This window comes from Alligator mississippiensis, chromosome 4 (assembly GCF_030867095.1).
Source record: "Alligator mississippiensis isolate rAllMis1 chromosome 4, rAllMis1, whole genome shotgun sequence".
In the NCBI taxonomy this organism is placed as follows: Eukaryota; Metazoa; Chordata; order Crocodylia; family Alligatoridae; genus Alligator; species Alligator mississippiensis.
The window spans coordinates 121,200,666-121,225,944 of NC_081827.1; the positions used below are offsets into that span (position 1 = coordinate 121,200,666).

The 25,279-nt window shown below is 44.0% G+C and overlaps 1 long non-coding RNA gene across 1 annotated transcript in view; it reads left to right on the forward strand.

Annotated features, from left to right (window-relative positions):
* The window catches only part of LOC109283601 (uncharacterized), a 35,669-nt gene extending 13,723 nt beyond the window's left edge, over positions 1–21,946 (forward strand). Inside the window, exons 2-4 of the long non-coding RNA XR_002090833.2 lie at positions 17,480–17,558; positions 20,192–20,239; positions 21,470–21,946. This is a non-coding gene — a long non-coding RNA (uncharacterized LOC109283601). The remainder of the gene's footprint in view (positions 1–17,479; positions 17,559–20,191; positions 20,240–21,469) is intronic.
* The last annotated feature ends 3,333 nt before the right edge of the window (positions 21,947–25,279 follow it).

The window sequence follows — 25,279 nt, forward strand, 5'->3', positions numbered from 1 at the left end:
TATGGTCAATAATGACAATGCTTTTAATCATCAGTGACAGCATGTGCTGAGAAGCTCCATCCCAGGGAGACATGAGAGATCCCTTGGAGTCAAAGTCTCCATAAATGGGAAGATGCTAAAGGGTACAAGAACACTTGGTTGGCTTGCTTTGGAACTAGTGGCCTGAGTTCCAGCACTAAAAGACAGGAGACAGATTCTGGTCTTGCCTCTACTATTTAGCCAATGGATGGATTTGGTTATTCTGTTTAAGAAACAGGTGAGAGGGGAGCAAGCTGATAATCACAACATCCCTTAGCACTGCTCTTCTCTGGCCCTCAGACTCAATTGCTGAAGCATTTGAGGTCCACAGATGAAAACTTCTGTGGGCCAGATCCAAAACCCAATGAAAAATATCTACCTGTGCTCAGGATTACACTGCCTCTAAAGGTTGTGTGTTATTGTTTTTATAGCTATTTTACAATTGAACAAATATATATTTGTGTATATATGTTTGCTGTGATCAATTAAGGGGTCCTGGGGATGTACGGAATTATTCATATATGCAAGGTGGGTAAAATGTGAATTTCTATTAACCCTCTGGACATGGAATGCTACTGGATATCACTGTATTGTTTCATACAATATTTCTTTGCTTTTAACAGTATAAAGTAGCAGGTTAGATATCATGATACTGTCCTGCTAGGGAAATCATAAACAAGCTGGTACTGTAAGTATGACATTTCCAGGTATGCTCCTGTAAATATTCCCCTCTACTCTCCCTCAGAAAAGGAAAAAAATAAGTGCTCCCCCCACATACACAGAACCATATGCTGCAGATGAAATATTTGGGGGATGAAAGATGTTTCTTCCTATTTTAAAGTCTTTTTGAAAGCTCCTATCCAATGCCACATGTACAATATTGCAATATTCTCTTCATGAAGCTGAGTTACCAGCTAGGATTGCAACAATAAATAGATTCAGACAGTGGTACCTCTCATTATTGTTCCTTTGTAGATTTTTACTGCTTTGTATTTATGCTGCATGGAGCTGAAAAGTGCATTTTGTAGACCAACATCTAAAGCACATTTATCTTTCCTACTTTATTCATTCCTTCCGTTTTATCCCACCTTATCTTTAGACCCTTCAGTGCTGTCCAACATACTGTTTAGTGTCTGAACGAGGTAAGTGGGTGCAATGCACTGTGGGGATTTTTTTATTCCATTTTGGCTAACAAATATCCCAGGAAAAAATGAGTTAAACTTAGCATTGGAACAAAATTGTCTATGCATTGAAATTGCAAATTACCCACCAAAGTACTGAATTGAGTACTCACTGTCTGAAGTGATAACAGATTTTCAATCCTAAAATATTTTTTTTGTCATTAAAAGTTATTTGAATATTGCATTGCTTACACTATATAACATAAGTGACGCAGAACTGTGCAGAGTTAATGCAGCAATAGCTAACAAAGTGACTGGAGAAATGACTACATAGGATTTTATATTTATTCCCTCTCAATGACTCCATGTCATATTTACAGAGATTTGAAACCAGAAGGTGCTTTTCTAACTGCCAGGCTTGCACTCTCCACCTGGAAAAAAAATCCTACTATAGTCTTTCTGTCTTTTAAATCATCACCAGATTTTTTTTATTTATTTTTTTTTAAACTCGGCCTTCACAATCTAGCTGACAATTCTGATGATGATGCATGAGGCAGCCCTCTGGTAGGTGTATGTATGTGTGGGAGTAGAAAAAAATGGTTTTTGGCAGTAAAACAAGCAGATGTACAGAACACAGAGCAAATACAGGGTTGTTTTGTTTCGTTTTTTCACATTGGGCCTAATTCTGCTAAGCCTTAAACACAGACATAAGAATGTAGGACTGGATGGAAGGGATTACCTATATCAGTGGTTAGCAATGTTTTGAAGAGCGATTACTTTAACAGAAGGTAGATCCAATTATGGTTTGCTTTCAACCTGGCCCATGAAGTGGCCAGTCACTTTTCTCCACTCAGTGCCTCCCCACTTCTCTCTATTGCCTGGGACAGCCCTATGTCACTGAAATGCCACCAAAGTCCCTTACAGCCCAAATGCTTCAAAAGCTCCCCAGCTCCACAGGCCAGATAAAATGGCTTTGCAGGCCCTAGAGCAAGCCTAGCAGAAATTAGACTATAGCAAATTTCCAGATTACACCTACATTATATTCAGAATTTAACCTCAAATTGCACAAATTGAACTAAGTTATGTACTCAAGCTCATTGTCATTCAGTCTTTTATGTAACTACAGTTGGCTTTTATAATATGCAAATAGTACAGTGTATGACTTAGAAGTAAAACCTCTTCTTTTGTGATGCTGTCAGGTTTTGTAAGCTGAGCATGGTTGAGGTTAGGTCAGTACATGAAAAATTTCTAAGAACATCTCCACCCTGGAATCGTAGATGGTCAATATGTTGGAAAAATCAGTCTTCTAGTGTGCAGATACTGGAAAACATGGTGGTTTGATAGTAGTGATTTATTCTGACTCAGTATTAAATCACTTTATTGGTATGGTGTTAGAGCAGTACCAACAGATGTACAGTCTTGCAATAAAATGTAAACTGTGGTCCTAATCATCTACCATTAATCTTCAGAGATTGTGGACTTGTAAGTACACATTTCTCTTGTCAGAAGGAAAATAGTAGTTTTAAGGTTTTTACTTTTTGTGAGACTTAAGGGTGTTTTAACCTTGCTAGGCCACAGCCTAATTCTATGCTTAGTTAAGTGCTTAGTATGTTTATAGTGACATATAAAAGCTTAATGCAATAATAATTTATATGGCCAGATTTATTCCTTAAGGTTCCCAAACAACTTTAAGTATTTAAAACCTATACAAATGATAAAAAGGGATAGATCTGGTTGGACTAGTTGTAGTGAATAATTTATCTGACAAATCTATCCCTTTTTTTTTCCTATTTGCAAATTATCCAAGAACAGACTTTGATTCTTTTGTTCGTTATTTGAAGTTAGTTGACTAATCATTTATGCAAAGAAAATGTAGCCTATAGATTGCTTGCAAATGCCTCAATGTTACTATTACTTCAAGTATTAACTATTTTTAATTCATGGCTCAGTCTGCTGTAAATAAGGTGGTTTTATTTCTTCATGATGTCTGAGTGACTTTAGCTCAAACCATGTGTATCTTATAAATCTGTAAGGGGATCCACAACTGGCTAAAGAAGATGGACAAGATTGAGCGGGGACTTCATGGTAAGAGGATTGGGTAGGATATTCTGCGAGAAGTAGGATGATGGGAGGACAATTTACTGCCTTCCACAAGCGAAAACAAAGAACTTGAGCTAAGCTTAAAGAAGCATATGGGAAATACATTTTAAAAAGTATCTCTTTAACAATGGTAGAAGTCTAGATAATAAAAAATTGGAGCTGGAGATGGTCATGCATGGAAAGAAATGGGCTATAATTATTACTAAAACCATAAGGGATGGGTCATATGTCTGAACCATTTAAATCAAGGGCAGGCAATTATTTTGGGCAGTGGGTCACTTACTGAGTTTTGGCAAGCCATTGAGGGCTGCATGACAGGAATCCCAGGGCAGATTAATATTAATTTTCTAAATTTTTAGGGGCCCTGCAGGCTGGATAGAATGGCCTGAAGGGCCACATCTGGCCCCCAGGCCACATTTTGCCCACCCCTGATTTAAATCAACAGCTATGGTTTTATGCATAAGGATAGAATGGGAAGGGGGCATGCAGGTGACATGCAGTGCTGTCTCCATAGGTCAGAATAGGCCCATGAACCCTCACACTCCCACAGTGGATCCAGTTCACTTGGCATCTGCTCTGGCCAGTCCCAGACCCAGCAGGAAGAGGTCTGGTATCCTGGGTACTTGGCTTCCACTGATGGGAACAAGCCAAAGTGCCGGGCTTCTTGTGGTGTTGCTGGGGCTCCAGCACCTCTACTGTCTCCCAGGTGTTGGCAGCCAAGACAGCAAGGGCCATGTGACTTCTTCCTACAGCTGCAGCCAGATACTTGGGCAAGAGACCCAGCAGCACTGTGGATGCAGACAGAAGTGCAAGTCTCCGCTGTAACTGACAACGTGTTGCAGGAAGCATTCTGAGTTACAAGGGTCCCCCGGACTAAACAGAAGTTCACTGTTGGTTCCAGGAGGGAGGGGAATCTAGCTGCTGGCTTCAAGCCTGCAGCCAGTTTCCCCTAGCAATGGCTCCTCCTTCCTCCCAGCCTGCACTGTTTTAAGAAGGGGAGGGGGGAAAAGGGAGCAGAGGGAGCTCATTCTAGGGATCCCCCTGCTGATACTGGAGGATGGGCTGTGTGGATTGGACCTCCCCCCATTTTGGGGCGAGAGGGGCTCTAATCCACCTGCCCCACCCTCCATCACGGGCTGAAAAAAACCCCAGACCAAATTCCCTCTGCTTCCTATCCTCCTTCCCTTTCTAAAATAGTGACAGGCTGGGAGGCAGTGCAGATGGAAGTCACTGAAGATGCTATGTTTTGAAACATCTTCATCTGACCCCTCATACAATGAGGGTTTCGATTTTTTGTGGGATTGAGCCCTTTTAAAGCACTTTTCAGCTGTGCAATTGTGTTTGATCATGGCTGTAGAGTGCTTTCAGGGGCTAGAGCAGGCAAAAACTGTCACTTTTGTCTGTGCCCTGTGGTTTGTTTATGTTGCAGCAGGAACAGCAGCAGCAACCAAATGCCAGGGCAAGAGCAACATTGTGGGAAGAAACCTGCATTGTAGGTGATTGTCTGTGACTGTGGGGACAAGCCACAGCCAGGCTTCTTCTCTTGGTGCTGCTGGAGCTTCAGTGCCTCTGGTTTCATCCAGGAGTTCGGTGGCCACTGTGGGAATGTTCCCCAGTGCAGCCAGAGCCAGGGCAAAAGTCTGCAGGCTGGATGACCCATCTCTGCAGGCCAGATCAAGCCTTCAGGACATATGTTTGATGTCCTTGTCCTAAATGAATCAGATTCACAAGATTCTGACTTCTTACAGATTAAGGTTGCAACTAATAATAATAATGATAAAGATGAGATACTGGTGGGTGTCTATTACAGACCAAAACATCTTACTGGAGAAAAGAGTAACCTGCTCTACAGATAGTTGCCCATTATGCATATGAAAGTGCAAGTCACCATAGCTGCCTTGATGGGATATATTTGTAGCCAGTAACAAAAAGTTCCATAAAGTTTCTAAAAGTAACAGTTGATAATTTCATGTCATTGAAACACTATGCCCAGGATAGGGAAACTTTAACATTGTGCATCATTCTGATGGCCAAAGAGTTAATAACTAAACTAAAAATGCTATGACATATAATCATGAAAACAAGGCACAAACAATAATGTGTATTCGTGGCACTTTAAAAAGATCAGTTTCCTGAAGCTTAAAGCAACTGTTGATATAACTTGGCACATTTACATGTGCAATTAATGTGCATAAATAAACTCTGGAGTTTATTGCTCCCTGGCATGATGTCTTCTCATGTGCCCAGGACCACAGAACATTGGCTGGGTTGGCAGCCCCCACAGTGAAGCACCCTCGTGCCCCAGCCAGCTGAGGCAGCATCTTCATGTGCACTGCTACAGAGTAAAAAAAACTCAGCAGCGGGATAGCACTTTGTTTACAAGTACTACCCTGCTGCAGAGTTAATTAGTTTACTCCAGCCTAATACAGGAGCACGTGTAGAGGCATAACGTCTGATTAGTCTAGTGCACAGTATTTGTCTAGTGTAGACACGCCCACTGACTAAGAATTTTAATGGAAGTGGAGAGTACTGACAACTGAGATTTGGTCAAAGGCATTGTATTGGATGCCTCAAATTCATAATTTCACAAAAAGAAAAGTATGCAAGGAAGGAAGTTATGTTGGTTAAAAACCATACTAGCTAAAATCAGTTATGAAAGAAGTGAAATAAAAAATGATTTATAAAAAGTGGTGGAAAAGAGAGGTTGTTGGCAATCATTGTAATTTCTACATTAAAAATATAGCTAACTGATAAGAGAAGGTAGAAGAATTTAAATAACATAAACAGTAATGTGTTTTATGGCAATAAGAAAGGATTTTTAAAATATTAGGAACAAAAAATACCTTAGGTTAAGCATATATCTACTGCTAGACACACACTGTGAAATCAATGTATACAGAGTAAGCAGAAAATATTTCCTTTCTGTCTTTGGTACAAAACAGTAGGCATATATATGATGGTGTGGATCATGCTAAAGGGGGGCATCATCTACAAAAATTAAATATTTTCTAGTAAACAGGATAGACATTTCATAGACATTAGGGCTGGAAGGGGCCTCAGAAGATCATTGAATCCAGCCCCTGCCCACGAGGTAGAAAGTCATCTGGGGTCATAGGATCCCAGCAAGATAAGCTGACTTGAAGGTGTCCAGCCTCTCAAGGTGTTCCTTCATGAGGTCAGCATTGATGGAGGGCAGGGAATCTCCCTCCCCCAGGCCTCCCTCACCCAGGTCTCCCTGTCCCATAGTGGGTAGGGGCATCCTGTGGGACTGATGAAAGACTGAAACAAAGTACCCATTTAATTGGTTGGCTTTTTCCTGGGCGTCGGTTGTCAGTTGTCCCATCTGGTTTAGTGGGGGTCCAATATTGCCCTTGCTTTTCCTCCAGCTCCCCACATATCTAATAAAGGACTTTTTATTGTCCTTGATACTTGTAGCTAGTTGGAGTTCCATCGCAGCCTTGGCTTTCCTGGTTTACTTCCTGCAGGACCAGAGCAGTGCGGAATATTCTTCCTTGGAGGTGGATCCCGTCCTCTATCCTTTGTAGGTCTTTCTTTTTAGCTGCAGGAAGTCCACTAGTTCCCTGGAGAGCCAAGGGGGCTGCTGTGCCCTTTTGCTGCCTTTCCTCCGAGACAGAATAGCATTAACTTGTGCATCAAGGATCACTTCCTTGAGGAGCAACCACTCTTCCTGAGCTCCCCTTCCCTTGGGGTCATGGTCCATTAGGGCCTCACCATAAAGCCTCCTGAGCTTGTCAAAATCAGCTTTCCTGAAGTCAAGGACTTCTGTGCTGCTGCCTGACTTGCCAGCTTTGTAGCGGATAGTGAAGGTGATCAGCTCATGGTCCGTCACCCAGCTTCCCTTTGATCATTAGGTCACTGATTAGGTCACCCCCCATTGCCAGTACCAGGTCAATCAGTGCTTTACCTCTCGTTGGCCTGTAGACCTCTTGTGTCAGATAGAGCTCATCCATGCAGGAGAGGAAGCTTTGTGACCACTCGGATTTGGCCGAGTGCTCTTCCCACAAGATGTCCGGGTAGTTGAAGTCTCCCATGACAACCATGGACCTGGAGCATGCAGCCTCAGCCAATTCCCTGGTGAACTCCCTGTCAAGCTCTTGCCTTTGGGTGGGAGGTGTGTAGTAGACTCCCACCATTTTCTCCCCTGTGCTGTGTTCTCCACGGATTTTAACCCAGAGGGTCTCCAGCCGTCCACCCTGGTCGCCAATGTCAGCTTGCAGGGATGCGTAGCTCTCCTTAACATAGAGCGCTATGCCCCTGCTCTTGTCTACTCAATCTCTCCTGTATAGGGTATAGCCGTCTATACCCATGGTCCAGTAATGGGTGGAGTCCCACCAGGTCTCCGTTATCCCTATGACATCATAACTTTTTGTGTTAAGCAGGAGGACAAGTTCCTCCTGTTAATTCCTCAAGCTCCTGGCATTTGTGTACAGGCAGGCAAGTGTCCCCTTGGGGGCCCTTGCCTTGCCTACTGGTTGTTCCAGGGCTGGGGCATGGGTGGGTTCCCTTATCAGGTAAGGGATCAGGATCAGGTAACTCATTCAAGAGTTTCATATGAACTAGCTGATGACAGCAAGTTTCAGCTCTGATATGGCATAAATATGCCCACTGTGTTCTTCACTCGAGGCCATAGGCTGATGGGGAAGTTATAATCCTGGTGTGGAGGGAAGACCACCACATCTTTTTTTTTTTTTTGAATACATGTGTCCAAGGAAGGTTCTGTATAGCCTTAGGAGGCTGAACTCTCTGGCAGGGGGTGAGGTGGGTGGCAGTGGTCAGAACACCTACTTGGATTGTAGGATGGGCAGTTGTCCTGGGTGTCCAGCATGCTACCAGCAGTAACTGGAATCAAGGTGAATTTTCCAGATTTTCCACCTGATTAAGGGACTATGGCAGGTGAACCAAGAGAGCCCCAAAATCAAAGGGTAGCATGGAGAATGGAGTTCCCCAAAATGTAGCATGTAGCATCTCACAGTGACCATGGATGTTCACCTCAGGTGATGGTATCCCACTCCATGGGGCCAGATGCAAGGGATGAGCCATCTATGGTCTCAGTCGCAGTCCAAGCCAGAGACAATTGTAACAGAATTCATAAAGTCTCATTAATGAAACTACCCACTTCCCCAGAGTACAGTAGAGTGGTTAGAAATGGAAAGGGGGAGATATGACCTGGGACCTGGAGGTAGACATACAGCTTCAGCTGAAGATTCCAAGGGTCAGGTTTGCTATGGGTTTCGATGATTTGAATCACTATCCTGAATCGATTCAGCTGAATCTGATTTGGAGATTTGGCTGCTGCTGAATCTCTGAATCACACGGGCCCCATCCCCCACCCACTCACAATGGCTGCCCTGCCCACCTCAGCTCCTAGCTCTTTGAAAAGAAAAAAGCCCCCACTCACTGGCTGCTGTTGGGCAGGGGGCAATCCCCACTGCCCCATGCTACATGGGGGGGGGGCTCTGTCATGAGCTCCTTTACCCCCTCCCGCTCTCCCAGCCCCCACTATGGCTGTCCCGCCCACCCCAGCTACCTTTAAGGAAAAAGAAAACAACCTCCTCACCGGGATCACTGGCTCCTGCCTGGCAGGGGGGGTGATCCTCGCTGCTCCCCGCTGCCCCATGCTGTGTGGGGGGCTCTGCACAAGCCCCCATAAGCCCTGAGGCTGCTGCAGCAGTTTTTTGTGTGTGTTTTTTTCTTAAAGGTCCAGGAGCTAGGGTGGGTGGGACAGCTATGGGGAGGTTTTGACAGAGCAGGGGGTCGGGGGCTCATGGCAGAGCCCCCCATGCAGTGTGGGGCTGTGGAGAGCAGTGGGGATCATCTCCCCCTCCTGGCTGTAGCTGGTGAATAGGGGCTTTTTTTTAAACAACCAGGAGCTGGGGCAGGCAGGGCAGCCATGGTGGGGGGCTGGGGGAATGGACAGGGATCGGGGGCATTTGTGGGGGCTGGGGAAGCAGGCAGGGGAAGGGGCCTGGTTGGGGTCCCCCCATGGTCCTCTCCCCCCTCCTCCAGCCTCTCCTCCCCTTCTCCGCCCCCTACTTACCAGCTCAAAGTCCAAATCCAGCTCCCTGCTGCAGCTGGCAGGGACTGCCCAAATCATCGAAGCTCCCCAAATCTTTTCCGAATGAATTTGGAGAGGTTTGAATTGATTCGGACCTTTTAATTGGTCCCCTGATTAGATTTGGATTCAGAGATTCAGCCACTGAATCGGGCGGTATCTCCTCCGAATTGACTCAGCATCTGAAGCTTTGCACAGCCCTAATGTTTGTGTCCTGGGACACCCCACCATACTGGCACAGGTCATATTGGCAGCATTGTTCCCATTCATGTGGAGAAAGGTGATGGTCCCTCCCTCCATCAATCTTCATGAGTTATGGAGTAGGAGTACTAGCCCGAGGAACCTTTTCTCCTCCCTCCATTCCTGGAGACAATGGTCAATTCTGACTGCCAGGTTCACAAAGGCAGTTCCACCCATACCGTTATATCATTTCCTCTTCCCACATTCCTCACTGAAATTGGTAATTATTGGTTGATTTGTTCTAGTGGTGTTTGCTGTGTAGTGGTGGGAAATGGGTGCATAGGTGTTGACAGTACCACAGTACCCTGCCACTGGAAATGGTTCCTTAATGCAGCTTCTGCTGCCTGGGCCTGGTAGGGATCTTAAAACATTGTGAAGAATTCTTGAAGGAATGCCTCCCAGTCCTGGAGGACAAGGATGTTTTACTCCACCAGTGGAGAGGCCCAATTCAGGGCATCATCTGTCAGGAGATTTATGACAAGGGTCACCTTCACTTGATCCGTGGAGTATGCTACATTTTGTCTTGGCAGCAAGAAGCAACATTCAGTAAGAAACCCCCTGAAGTGCCACTGGTCCCCATCGTACCTTTTGGGTAATGGGAGAGGGGGGTGTGGGACTGCAATGGATAGACCTGGATTGCAGGGATCTCCTTCTATAGCCATTGTGCTTCCTCAGAGCAGCGCTGGTTATTTTTCTGGTGTATGCCATGTGGGAAGGGAGGTTTTGGTTCTTAGCCTGCAGTGCTGCACTTGGTTTTCTAGTATTTGTTGAAAGAAGGCAAGTGGGTTCAGACAGTCCTGCCTGATCTGTGAATCTTCCAGACTTGTGGCACCCATGGTGGGCTGGTTCTAGAGCACCAGCAGGAGACTGGACTCCATACTGGACCCTCTTCACTGAATAAAGGTGGTGCAGGCAAACTGCCATGCTGGGAAGTGGGTGGCCAGATCTGGGGCCACTCAGAGGTCAAGGCACCAGCAAGGGTTAGGATGGGTGAGCAGGATCTATGGATAAATCATGACAGGGAGTGAGGAAGTTGATCTAAGAGCAGGGTCTAGGAGCATGCCGAGTCAAGGAGCTGGGAAATGAAGCAGAGAACTGAGACTGAGGGAATGGCAAAACAGTTCTGGGTCAAGCTGAGCCCTGTTGCCCAAATGCTTCCTATTCCTGCTTAGGAGATCATATGAAGAAGTAGAGAGCCAGCACACCCTGATCAGACACTCTGGTGACAGAGAGTGGGCAGAGGACTAGGCCCCTGATTGAGGCTTCAGACCAACCTTGACCAGTCTGGTTGGTCAGTTGGAGGGTGGCAAACTGGGATGAGTGGCTATGCTGGCCCAGGTTTAAGGCTGCAGCCTGACAAAATTAGAGAAAGTGAACTTTCAAGTATGATACTATTTCTTAGAAGTAAGGACTGCAAAAGAGAAGAGAGAGAGGACTTACAAGATTAGACATCTTTCTAAAAGATATGCTCTTATTCATTTTATAGGACAAATTATTACAACCTGTGTATACTAGAGGCCTGATTAGAAAATCTTTGTTGTCTCTTTTGACCTTGGAGTCTATAAATGGAAAAATTACTTGTAAAAATACTTGTGGAAAATGAATACAAAGGACTGCATATTCCCTTGACATTAGCTCCGTTAGCATTCAGAGGAATATTTTGAAGAGTTTCCTGCAATATTCAGAAAAGGATGACTCCTACTACTAAAATGTGACTGCCTCTGGAATGGAATAGGGCAGGTGTTCTTACAGAAACATTATACACTTATCCAGGGCAGACAATGGAGAATGGCATATTCTGTTGATACTTCTAGGAAATATTAAAAAAACAGAATGCACATTGTTGGTTATCTTGGTTAATGCACGTGGTTATCTTGATGAAATTGCCCCAAGACCTTGAACGAGTGATCACAACGATCTAAGCTGTAAGTACATCTCATCTTGAAGAGATGAGATGACCTACAATGATATAATACCTCCTCAGCAACTTGCTGGGATACTGGTACAAATTAAATTCAGACAGAAAACACTATCCTGGTTAATGCTGTTCTATGCATCTCACATTGCTTCTGTAGTTTATCTTGGTTGCTGAATTCTTTGTGTAGTTTCATAATACTATGCAATACTATGTAATATTACTTTGTCAACACATTTTCAATGAAGGAAGTCATTTCTTATATATTTTGGTATGTGGGCAGTGGGGTCCCGCAGGGCTCGGTCCTTGGACCAATACTCTTCAATATCTTCATCAGCGACTTGGACGAGGGAGTGAAGTGTACTCTGTCCAAGTTTGCGGATGACACAAAACTGGGGAGAAGTGGACACGCTGGAGGGCAGGGAACAACTACAAGCAGACCTGGACAGGTTGGACACGTGGGCAGAAAACAACAGAATGCAATTCAACACGGAGAAATGCAAAGTGCTGCACCTATGGAGGAAAAATGTCCAGCACACCTACTGCCTAGAAAGTGACCTGCTTGGTAGAATGGAAGCGGAAAGGGATCTTGGAGTCCTAGTGGACTCCAAGATGAACATGAGTTGGCCGTGTGACGAAACCATCAGAAAAGCTAATGGCACTTTATCGTGCATCAGCAGATGCATGACGAACAGATCCAAGGAGGTGATACTTCCCCTCTATCGGGCGCTGGTCAGACCGCAGTTGGAATACTGCATGCAGTTTTGGGCACCACACTTCAAGAGGGATGTAGATAACCTGGAGAGGGTCCAGAGAAGGGCCACTCGTATGGTTAAGGGCTTGCAGGCCAAGCCCTATGAGGAGAGACTGGGGCAACTGGACCTCTTCAGCCTCCGCAAGAGAAGGTTGAGAGGTGACCTTGTGGCTGCCTATAAGTTCATCACAGGGGCACAGAAGGGAATTGGTGAGGTTTTATCCACCAAGGCGCCCCCGGGGGTTACAAGAAATAATGGCCACAAGCTAGAAGAGAGCAGATTTAGATTGGACATTAGGAAGAACTTCTTCACAGTTCGAGTGGCCAAGGTCTGGAATGGGCTCCCAAGGGAGGTGGTGCTCTCCCCTACCCTGGGGGTCTTCAAGAGGAGGTTAGATAGGCATCTAGCTGGGGTCATCTGAACTCAGCACTCTTTCCTATGCAGGGGGTAGGACTTGATGATCTATTGAGGTCCCTTCCGACCCTAGCATCTATGAATCAGGTATATAGTAATTTAGGATCTTCTGATATCAAAAGCATCAAAGATGGGCTTTGGAGGTAGTTGTTGCCAGAAACAATTTATCGAATAAATGCTTGTTTGGTGAGATGCAATACATTTGATATGAACTCTCCTATAACTAGGCAATTTTTAAATATATGGTGTTCAGATTAAATCCTGTGTTTGTAAAGAGCATAGCCTACCTCATATTTGAAAAATTTCACCATATGTGTGGATAGGGCCAGCTATTCAACTGCTCATCACCCATAAATGGAAACAGAGTTTCACAAAAGCTCAGCTCCCATGCATCCAGCATATTAAGTTATTTTGAATGTCTGGTTGTGATGTGGGTTTGATTGGTTGTCTGTCTTCTCCCATTCCCAATCTGGAATAATTGTCTTGTAGTCAGTGGAGTTACCCCCATGCAAAAGTCATCTGAGAAGGGAAATAGGCTCTGAGTAATTATTTATATTTAATGGAAAATAAGGTTTTCAAAATCAATAGGAAACAACTTAACTTTAAGATGCACTTTCTTAAAGATACCACATGTGAGCCAGGTACATTTTCAGTCTGGTGTAGGGTATGAAATTTACATGTACTTTGCATGAATGCACCCACATTTTAAAGTTAATCTTCTAAGTGTGTCTTCACATCACACCTACTTTGCTTTCAAACTAGTTTTTTAAAAAATGACACTGAGACAAGTTCTCTGAAAGTTGGCAGGTCCTGTGTTCTAAATTGACTTAGGCTCTATGGAAAATTTTACCTCAAAGCTGGTTGGAAAATAGGTTCTAATATCACCATGGATGACTAAGACAAATTTTATTTTCTCTTGATCCATTAAGAGTGAATGAATAGTCCTTGTTTACAGATTTACAAAATTAATTGGTAAAACAAAAGTTAAAACCTTGAACATTTTTACAGACAAGGTAGCCATGAAAAGTAAAACATCTCTTTAAAAATAAAATGTATTTAGAATACTAAAGGCAGTATTTTTTTCTGAACTGGGAAAAATATTTTAAAGCAGTCATTGAACATGATAAAAAGGATCAAGGGCTAGCCTGTGTGACTGGCTGCACAGCAAATGTTTATGTTCTGGAAAAATTTCTTGGTCTGAATCTTATCAGTGTAATTTTTCACTAGACAATGAGAATTTCAATAGCTCTTTGACTCTGCAAGTGACTCACTGTGTAACCTTGGGCAATTCACTTATCTCTTGTCCCTCTATTTCCCCATCTATAAAATGTGTATAATAATGTTTATGGAGGCTTATAACTCACTATGAGATCTACAGATAGAAAATAGTATATAAGTACTAAGCAACAGTATTATTTTTGTCTCAATACAATATAAATGCAGTGCAAAATCCTCCTTGGTTTTTTGGGGGTTTTTTTTTTGTTTTTTTGGAAGTCTCCCTGAAGTTTATAGGATACAAGCCTACTCTAGATCTGAACTCAGTGGTACAGGACCACTTTCAAGGCAAAACTGGCTGCTTTTTTTGTTTGACTCTTGGGTGTTTTTTAAAGGCCCTTTATCAGTCTGCATTCCTAGAGACTATCAAGAGGAAAGGTTATATATGCATGCTTGACAGTGCTTATAAATGCCTATCAGAGTTACACTACATGGTTTGTTCAGATAAGAAGAAGGAAAACCAGATGGAAATACTGGCACTAAATGGCAGCAGCTAGAACACTCAGAGTGCATATACACGAGACTCTTTACTGCATAGTTGACTAATTGGTTCCACAGTAAAGCATCACCATCTACATATGTGCCCCTATTAGGCAAGAGTAAACTAATTAACTTCATCTTAGGATAGTACTACCTGACACAAGTGTCATTGTGGTGGCTTTCTTCATTCTTTAAAAAGTAATAATTAATAAGCCTAGCCTTTGTGTACATTGCATGCACTATTAAAGCACTTTCAGGCTCTGAATGTGGGGGATGGGACCATGAAGCTGGGAGGTTGAGTTAATGTGATGGGGGTGGGTAATGTAATGGGAAGTGGAAAGGAAATAAGGAGGGGAAAGGGTGAAGAAATCAAGAAGGTCAGCCACTGAAGGATAAAATAAAGTAAAATAATGTACTGAAAAGGAAATAAAGAGGAAGTAAATTAAAGAAGGTCTCATACTTCAATAAATTGGGATGTGGGATTAGGGTGTGGGGGATGCTAGTTATGCTTTCTGGCATGACTGGGAGGTGGGAGTGGTGAGGGAAGGAGTTTTTGAGGGAGCTACTTCCCTTTTCTTGGGAAGGAGGCCAAGCTCATGGGGATCTGATCCAGCCCTCTACCTTGTTTCCCTCCCACACCCTAGACCCCATTCCTGGACCCACCCATGCCTTGTGATTTGGCTAGCTAGCATGTAGTCTAACATGCTGTTTGCTTGGGGCTGCATCCCTGGGGGTGAGAGGATCTCATTCCTGGGGTAGGAGGGGAAGTTGGCTTGGTGCCAGAACTGCCCCCAGGCAGTAGAATTTAGGTGATGGAATGCTTGTAGACACAGAACAGGAGGGTGGGGGAGGGGACACAACATCCTGGGATGCTGGAAGACTGCAACTTGGGTAGCTCATCTATGGAGAATAGACTTAAAATTTGCTTAAAATTGGTTTCAGGTGTTGATGTGTGGACAATCCAGGGGTTAAGAGCTCCAGTAGCTGCCTAAAATTAATGTGTAATGAAGCCCTAAGGCTTATTAAGATTGTCTACAATGATCTGCAGTTTTGTTTTCATTACTAAATAATATTTCTGCACTTTTACATATTAGCGTGCTTCAGTGAGTGTCATAAACTTTGAAGGCCTGCTTTTCATTATCAGCACTCAGGCAATGTCATGTGTAAATAAAAGTCAGGCCCAACTCATTTCAGTCTGCATACATGCATTCAAATGATCTGGGAGAATGTCTGTGTTTGTTTTCTGGGTAGAAAAACTTAGCTGGAGACCCCAGGACAGTCATTCAAATTCATAGCCCCTAAAGAGCAGAGATCTTTCAGTCCTGACAATGCATGGTCTCTGTGCACAAATATCACCATGTTCTGAGGGTGCTGTCAGTCTGCCTGGAGACATGTGGCAGCAGCGCACAAAGCAGCCCTGATTGGCTGACCCAGACTGCTCAGGGTCAGCCTGTGTCTCCCTGCAGCACAATGTGCAGATTGTGAAGGGGATGTGTTCTGTTCTCTGATCTGCTGGAGCACTAGAGTCCAGCCTAAGCAACACACTGTCTCCCTAGTGGAGGAGAGGGGAAAGTCAGGAGCAAAGCACCCTGGGATGCTGAAGAACTCGGGTATGGCTTCTCTCAGAAGGGACTGTGTATAGGCATTCACTGTACTAGCAGAAACCCTTCTAGGAGGAAATTAATTCTAGTTGTTCCCATGTTGTTTTTGTCCTAGAATAAACATTTTTGCTCTGGAAGACAAATTCTGAATTATCTATACATGTGTGGTTTCTCCTGGGACAGCAGAGATTCTCCTCTAGGAAACTGAATGTCTGTATGTGGCCTAAGTCTTTAAAGTACGTGTGAGCTGCCTGGTAAGAATAGTTCCCATTTTATAGTTGCAAAAGCTGAGGCCCAGAAAGATGTTTCATCCTTGGTGCACAGCAAGTCAATGACAGAGCAGGTCCAGATCCAATTCAGTTTGCCTGTCTCCCCAGGCTGCACTCTGAGTCCTGTACATTTCTTCCGAGTCTACTTAAAAATGAGAAGTCTAACTAAAAATTCAGCTTTCCCACTGATTCCCAGTAGCTCACTAAGCTAAAACAAACAGGAGCCAAGGCTGCCAAACTCTAGTTAAAATCCATGTGTTCACCAAAATGCCATCACTTATGTCATGCAGTATCTGAATCATTAGGTATGATGTTCACATTATTACTCACTAAACTGTTTCTTATACTGTTCAGGCCAATGCATATCAAAATTCATGAATTCTGATGGTTACAAAGAGCTTTTAATGATAGCTTCAGATGATGAAATATATAGGTTTCAAAAAGGTATGCGAAAATATGGATATTAGGCATAATAGAGGTAGGAGGAGCACACAAGATCAACAAGCTAGACAAGTTCAGAAACCTTTAGTGATTGTGTAGTGATCCATAATGAAATTCAACTGCCTTCCCTTTAATGATCCATTTATCTCTTCGACATGATTTTCTGTCATTCTAACTGGTTTGGTTCCTTTTTTTCTGGTTGTTTACTATGAATTTGTTTTGTCAAAAAAGTCTTTACTACCTCATAGGTCTGCCTGCTTCCTCACAATGAGCACTTTTTCCTCTTCTTATGAAAAACAAAGTTATAGCATTTTATATCTAAATTAGCAACATTGACCAGGATTGTAAGTACAGCGGGGTGAGGAGGGGGAAGGGGAGAGGGAATCTTGAGATTTTAATATCTTTGCTTTGGGGATTGTTGCTGTGGCAATAGGTGTACTATATGGAAGCATCACTGTCAGTGGCACTTTGAAATTATACTATATTTGTGAAGAGATTGCTGTGTGTGAATAAACAGGTTGGGTGGTTTGAAAATGGGATGAAATCATTGTAGGACTTGATTCTGCACTTTGTTCCTATGACCGAATCCTTTGACAAAACACTTACAGTTGTCATGTAAATCAGTTATTCATTAATAAAATTTCTATCAGTATATAGAATAGTATGTCCTATGTAAAAAAATAAAAATAAAACTCACAATCTAAGGGCTTGAGAGGGCTTATGTACAAGGGGAAGTCACTTTGCAACTGACTAAGACTTGCATTCATTGTTTACTAGATGTTCTGGATGAAATCCCAACGTGAATACTCTACTTGCAAGATAGTTTACTCCACTTTGGATATGACTTGAAACTGGAGTAAGTTACCTCACAGTAAGACTGCTCACACTGGTAATTAATGCCTAAAGTTCTGTAAATTCACATATTTATAGTACTTAGAGTTCTGTAAGTATAAACTCTAGGTTGCAGTGGAGAAACATATTTGAGTAGGCAAGCCCCCTTACTAAGTAATTTTTTGGAGGCAAAAACCACATTAAGTTTAGATGCAACTGTTACATGTGCTAAATGACTACTCATGTAATCTAGCATGTAAGTAGAAGTTGGACACAACTTGTACTCATGTAAGTAGAAGTTGGACACAACTTTGGGGTTGTTTTATGCTTGTCAGTGCCTCTTTTATTATGTGAAACATCCACTGAAATCCTCGAGAGTGATCCATGTTTGGATGCTTTTATACATCTTGGAAATTAAAGTTTCTTCTAGACTATATGCAGGCTCAGTTAACAATAGGGGTGTGCAATATGGGTCATATTTGATTTGGATTCAGTCTGAATCAGGAACGGTGATTCAACTCGTTGATTCAGATCACTGTCCCAAGTTCAATTCGGCTGAATCTGAAGATTTGATGCTAATTCAGAGAATCAGAGATTTGGCGATAGACACAGCTTTAAATGTGTTTTCTACGTACCTCAAGGTACCAGGCATGGCTTGTGAATGCTGCGATGGTGGGGTGAATGGGCCCCCCACGTGCTCGGTAGCAAACCTGGAAGTGGACTGGAAATACTTCTGGTCCATTTCCGGGTTCACTTCTGGGAGCATGCTGGGGCCCTCCCCTGCACCCCTCTGGCTCAGCAATTGGTCAAGGGGGGACCCTGGGTGCCACTCCAGACCCAGGAGGCACCAGTCACCGAGCTGGAGGGGAGGTGTGGTGGGGGGAGCCTGTGCGCTCCCTGGCAGACCTGGAAGTGGACCGGAAGTACTTGCGGTCCACTTCCAGGTCTGCTGCTGAGTGCACCAGGGGTCCCCCCAGCTCCATCTGCACCACCAATGTGGGATGCTCCATCTGCACCACCAATGCCACATTCATGAGCTGCCTGATACCTTGAGGTATGTGTGAGAGGGGGGGCAAAATCCACCCCAACACATCACGAAACCCTGCCAGATGCATCCCAGTACATACTGCAGGGGCAAAGATAAGTGGCAGCTGCGAAGAAACACCGATGCAGGTTCAGCAGTTCCAAAGCTGCTTGAGCCTGCGAATCAGCGAGCCCCGGGGGCGGGGCTTTGGAGGAGTGCAGACTGCTCAAAGAGCAGCCAGAGAGGCAATTGTGAAGCCAGGGAGAGAGGAGCAGAATGTTGGCTGGGAGATGCTGGCCGTGGAGCCAGGCAGTATTGACCCCAAGTACGGGGAGAGAAGGCTGAACTTCTGCTAGGGAATCCCGGCAGATGGAACAGGAAGCTTGGGCCCCAAGAACAAAGGGTCATGGGGAAGCTCCATTGGGGAAAAGCCATTTCCCAGCACACTTGACTGGAGCCACGGCCACACCAGAGAGCACAGGTACTGTGGCAGGGAGTGGCGATGAGAGACTGGCAGCACCCTTGGGCAGTGCAGTGAAGAGGGTGATGTAGGAAGTTATGGAGCCCTGTGTAGGATTGGGAAGTGCCACCAGGTGGTGGGACCAGGATTGATTGCCTGCAGGTCAGCTGGGCCCCAGGGAGGTCACCTGGGGAGGCTGCCTGTCCCCATGCGGGCTAGGAGGGAAGAGATGGATGAGTCCCCCCCAGGTGATTAAGTGGATCCTGGGAGACGGAATCCTAGGTGCCCATCAGCAGACGCCGGACACTTTTCAGTTAAGTTGCCTTAAGTTACAGTTAGCCCTGGTCAGAGCAGGTTTATTTGCCCAAAAGCCGGCCCAAAGGCACGGGACCAACACAGGAAGGATTGATGGCCAGGAAGACCTGACTCATGTCAAGGCAGGTAGCATGGATGAGGTGAGATCATCTGGAGGAAAACTTGCAGCGAGTAGCATTTGCCCAGGCCATGGATGTGGTAAGGGTGGGGTTAATGGGAGGTTGGAGCCCCACAAAAAAAAAAAGACCAGGGTCAAGACCCCTTTGGCCCACCGACAGGAAACTGACTTACCACCAACAAACGTCAAAGACATGGCAGGCAAGTAGGAGCAGTGCCCAAACCATCTAGGTGGCACCAGAGCCCAGCCTCACCATGATGTCACCACCAAAAATGGGCCAAAGCCTTATAATGCCTACCAGCGACAGTATGTATGAAAAACAGTTAAAGCTGTGTTTGTCTGAATTTCTGAATCTCTCCGATTCAATTCGGAGAGTTCCAGTTCAACTTGGAGAGATTAAATGGTCTCCTGATTCGATTCGGATTCAGAGATTCAGCCACCGAATTGGACGCGTGATTACAGTAAAAGTCATTTTGGTGAATTAAGGACATGATCACCTCAAATTACTCTCAAATACAGTTGGGTCCCAATTGACTGGACAGTTTAGAATTCTAATACGTGATAGAGACCTTGATTAAAGAAGTGAAATTATTGGGAGCAAACATATATCACACGATGTATATTTATCCTGGTAATGATATTGTAAATTAATTTCTCGCCAAATTTTCATTTATAATTTTTTGGATTCGGAACTATAATGATGGCAAACAGTATACAGTTACTTTTCTCTTTTCTCTGCAGAAGAACAAGTAAAATTTTGGAACCCTTTCAGTTTGGGATATAATATAGGTAAGCTCCTAACATTTTGTTAGTAAAGTACTAGAGCTGTAAGCCCAGCCCCCCCTCCCCCAATTACTCCTAATAAATTCTGTACACAGTATCATTTGAGGGAGCTGTAAATCACTGTGGGCCAGAGTCTGACACTTTACGCACCTTGGATAATACCTTACTCTGCATCTAATCGCACTGAAGTTACTGACAGTATTCTTGGACTAAGGTGTTGTTCAGTGCAATCAGAATCTGTCCCTGATATTATAAGTTCTGAGGAGGCCTGTGAATCATTTTTACAATTAATAAACTGAAGTCAGAAAATATGGAAAAATGCAAGATGGTGCTTGCAACATTAGCAGTAGCACAAATTACCTAATTTATGACTTTGATGTGATGTTTATATTATCCCTCAAGATTTTCACAGATTAATCCAAAAAATATGATTAAAAAGGAAAAGGGCTGCAATGTTTGATTAAGGGAACTCAGAATCTCAAATGAGGGTAAGAAGAGCATCTTGTAACTAGAGTTAGAGAAATGCATGATGTGTATTTTTCCCACTTCGCATTGCAACAGTGCTCATCTTCAGCTCTGTACCTATACCTGTGTTCAATTTAAAGGTATTCAGAAAGGCACATGGACACACTTTTGAAGCTAAGCAGCTGCTGAAGTCTTATGAGCTGCTCAGTATAACTGTAGTGAAGACCCCCTTCTCAGTACAATCATACTTCCTAGTGCAGAATTTTAGCATTCATAGTACTTCTGAAATTTGCTAAATATCTTGCAGACTGAATTCAAAGATTTTTTTTTTAATTGTTCAAAACAGTCCAGCACTGTTTGTAGGATGTTAGACTGTATGGAGACTTCAGAGATTTAAAAAAAAAAAAAAAAAAGTAAAAGTGAATCTGTTGAGATAAATTGGTAAATAATTTAGAGTGCTTAAAACAACAATGTTCACACATTTTTAATTTAAAGACTGCTAAATCCTTTTAAAATTCATTTGTATTTGCAATTACTTAAACTGAGCTGTGCACTGGAGGGAGTGAAACTATAGATTTTAAGTACGTAGCTGGAGGTAATATATAAAGTCAATTGATCAGTCTGGCAGAGAATTGATGCCACAATTTGTACCCAGTGGCATTTTCTCTTTCTTACCCGACTGGCTTTAGAACATTATCAGAAAGTCAATATGATACGCCAATATAGTGATATACTTGCATTCATAAGTCCCTTGTTTTGATTAAACCCTAGGTGCTCATGTTGTGGATTATAATGGACAGACAGCCTGACTCCATCCTACTGTGGGATGCTTTGAGAGCGCTTGAATTGACTTAGCTCCCAGGTTTCATATGGTTATCAATGGCCTTAACAGCCAGCCAAACCGGTATCACAGGACATCTGTCTCTTCCAAGACAAAACAGTAGGCAGAGGATAACATGTATCCAACGCTACAGTCTGGCTGCAGCTCCCTCTTTGTCAGCTGCCTGTCTCTAACTGGCTTACCACTCACTGTGATCAAATTTCCTTTATAATTCTCCTTTAGTCTCATGTTTTCCTTCTCTTTCTCTCTTAATTTATTAATGATTTTTCCTCCTCTGCATTATCTTTTGAACTCATTCCATTCCATAGAAGTCATCTTTGCGCCGCCTCAGTCTGCCTTTTTGGAAAGTGATGTTTCTGCATGCGTATGAAATAAAGGTCTGAATTTTGAATGTGCTAGGAAGAGGACCAGGCTTTGGACTTGTTAATTTCACAGAAAATAGAGGCATTTTTTCAAATATAAAACCTTATGTTTAATGTGACAGACAAAATTAGAAGGCAATCCACAGCTCTACCCATTATTTTTTTTTCCCTGGAATTAGTCTGTATACAATATGTACAATAACATCTGACATATTGCTGTGTGTGTTAATTTTCTGCTGAAGCAATGACCCTTATCTTTCCACCCACATAATATCTGATGCTTAGAATCAGAGGAATACTGAAAAGATCTGCTAGGTCAACAGTTGTTTATCTCCCTCTCTGCCAATGCAGGATTGTTCCAGACAGTATGCTCACAAGTTCTTTATTCAGCGTAGGTTTAAGTGACTCAGTTGATGAGACCTTCCACCATATTCCTTTCTAAGTTTCATAAATTTCACTGGTAGTAATGCTTTTCTGATCTTCAACTTGAATTGTACTGTGCTCCATTTCATTTCTCATATATCACATAACCCCTCCAAACAATTAATCTTCCCTGATAATATTGATGGCCTTCAGATCTTCCTAGACAGTTAAATTTTGTTTAGCTCAGCATTTCCCTGAAGATCTGCTTCTGCTTATGATCTTGTACAGAGCTCTTGTTGAATTCACTAGAATTCCTGGCATAGAATTCTTGGCAGGGCTAAATCAGTCTGTGATTTTTTTTTTCTGTATTAGTCAATACTTCTACCCCCTTATCATTTTTTACACCTTTCTGTAGTCTGTTCAATGAGCCAATGAGTCTTGACTCAAAGCAGATGATTGGGGCTGGGAAATAATGCTTAGTGACTAACCAGTATGGCAATTTGTTAAACCTGTATAGCAAACAATACTCAAAGGCTCATATAATTTTGCATAAAAGGCATTGTGCTTCCTTGCTTTGAGACAGACATGATACTTCTTAAATGTAATTTGTTGTTATATTGAGGTTTTCTTTTTTTTTCTATATTTATTTAAGTCCTTATCATGTCTGAGTACAATGAAACCCTAGAGCCATTGGTTTTCCCATTGAAATCAGTAGAGGTCAGTGTAAATACTGGGCTTGATCCACAAACTAATTATGGCTAGGTACAGACATCACAATGCGCTTTCAGCATGCAGAAAGTGTTTTACATCCATAACAGAACAGAGCTTCATGGCATGATGAAAGCATTGGGAAATGTAAGGCCCATGTAAGATGCTCTGGGCAATCTGGTGGTTGCGTCAGAGGAGAAGGCAGACATCTTTAACAAATTCTTCACCTCTGTTTTCTTGTGCAGGGACTGGGACTCTCCCACTGTGTTTCAAGACAGACTCGAGGGGAAAGCCTCAAGACCTAAGGTTGAGGAGGACCGGGTTAGAGTGCTTCTGGAGGGGCTGGACATGTTCAAGTCAGCAGGTCCAGATGCTGTCCACCCCAGGGTGTTGAGGGAGCTAGCAGGAGTTATTGCTGGGCCCTTGGCACGGCTTTACGAGTGCTCGTGGTGCTCGGGCTAGGTGCCAGATGATTGGAAGATAGCCAATGTGGTCCCCATCTTTAAGAAACGGAGGAGGGAGGACCTGGGCAACTATAGGCCCGTCAGTCTTACCTCAATTCTGGGGAAACTCTTTGAGAAGATCATCAAGGAGCACATCTGTGATGGGCCGGCATCAGGGATGATGCTCAGGGGCAAGCAGCACGGTTTCATTAGGGGCAGGTCATGTCAGACCAACCTGATTGCCTTTTACGATCAGGTCACAAAAGCATTGGATGCAGTGTCGCCGTGGATGTAGTCTTTCTGGACTTCAGCAAGGCCTTTGACACTGTCTCCTACCCCATCCTCATTAAAAAACTAGGCTTTGATGCCTACACGGTCAGATGGATTGCCAATTGGCTGAAAGGTCATACTCAGAGGGTGGTGGTGGACGGGTCATTTTCAACCTGAGGGGAAGTGGGCAGCGGAGTCCCCCAGGGCTTGGTCCTTGGTCCTGCACTGTTCAATTTCTTTATCAGCGATTTGGACGATGGGGTGAAAAGCAACCTGTTTAAATTTGCTGATGATACCAAAATTTGGGGTGAGGTGGGCACGCTAGTAGGGAGGGAAAGACTGCAGCAAGACCTGGATAGGCTGCAAGGGTGGGCTAACAAAAACAGGATGTGTTTCAATACTGACAAGTGCAGGGTGCTGCATTTGGGCAGTAGTAACCGGCAACACACTTATAAGATGGGAAACTCCCTTTTTGAGAGCACAGAGGCAGAAAGGGATCTTGGAGTCATCATTGACTCCAAGATGAACATGGGCCGACAGTGTGAGGTCACGGTTGGCAGGGCTAACCGGACCCTATTGTGTATCCACAGGTGCATCTCATGTAGGGCCAAGGAGGTGATCCTCCCCCTCTACGTGACACTGGTCAGGCTGCAGCTGGAGTACTGTGTCCAGTTCTGGGCACCCCACTCCAAGAGGGATGTGGACAACATTGAGAGGGTCCAGAGGAGGGTCACCTGCATGATCTGGGGACAGCAGGACAGACCCTACAATGACAGGCTATGCGACCTGAACCTGTTCAGCCTTCACAAGAGAAGGCTGAGGGGGGACCTGGTGACCATCTATAAACTCACTATGGGGGACCAGAAGGATTTGGGGGAGACCTTGTTTCCCCTAGCGCCCCCTTGGATAACAAGGAATAATGGTCACAAGTTGTTGGAGAGTAGGTTTAGATTAGACATCCGTAGGAACTACTTCACAGTTAGGGAGGCTAGGATCTGGAACCAACTTCCAAGGCGAGTGGTGCTGGCTCCTACCCTGGGGGTCTTTAAGAAGTGACTCGATGCCTACCTGGCTGGGGTCATTCGAGCCCAGTTTCCCTCCTGCCCAGGCAAGGGGAAGGACTTGAAGATCTACAAGGTCCCTTCTGACCCTACTTCTATGATTTTATGATTCTATGTATATAAAGCACTTTAAAAATGTTGGATCCTGCTCTAAGTTAACCCTGGATGGATGTGTACTAACCTAAAGTGCTTTCTATTACAACTTTTTATTGAATGTGTTTGCCATCGAGTTAATTTAGACCATGATCTTAGAGTTAACTTAGAGCAATCCTCCCATTGAGGATTCACTTAGAGCATGATCACCACCATCCCAGGTGGTGTTGCACAGTGCTGCTCTAGCCTCGGGCACAGCTCTTCCCCAAGTGCCAGCCCTGCCCTGCCCTGCCCCTTCAGCTGTCACTGATTTGAGTCAGTGACAGCCTCTGATCCCAGCCCTACAAGCAGCCTGGCTTGGTGGGGGTGGGGAAGGAAGGTTTCTGTCCCCACAGCTCCCTGGGCTCATGGTGCTCCACAGCCTGGCCATGGGGTGCAGC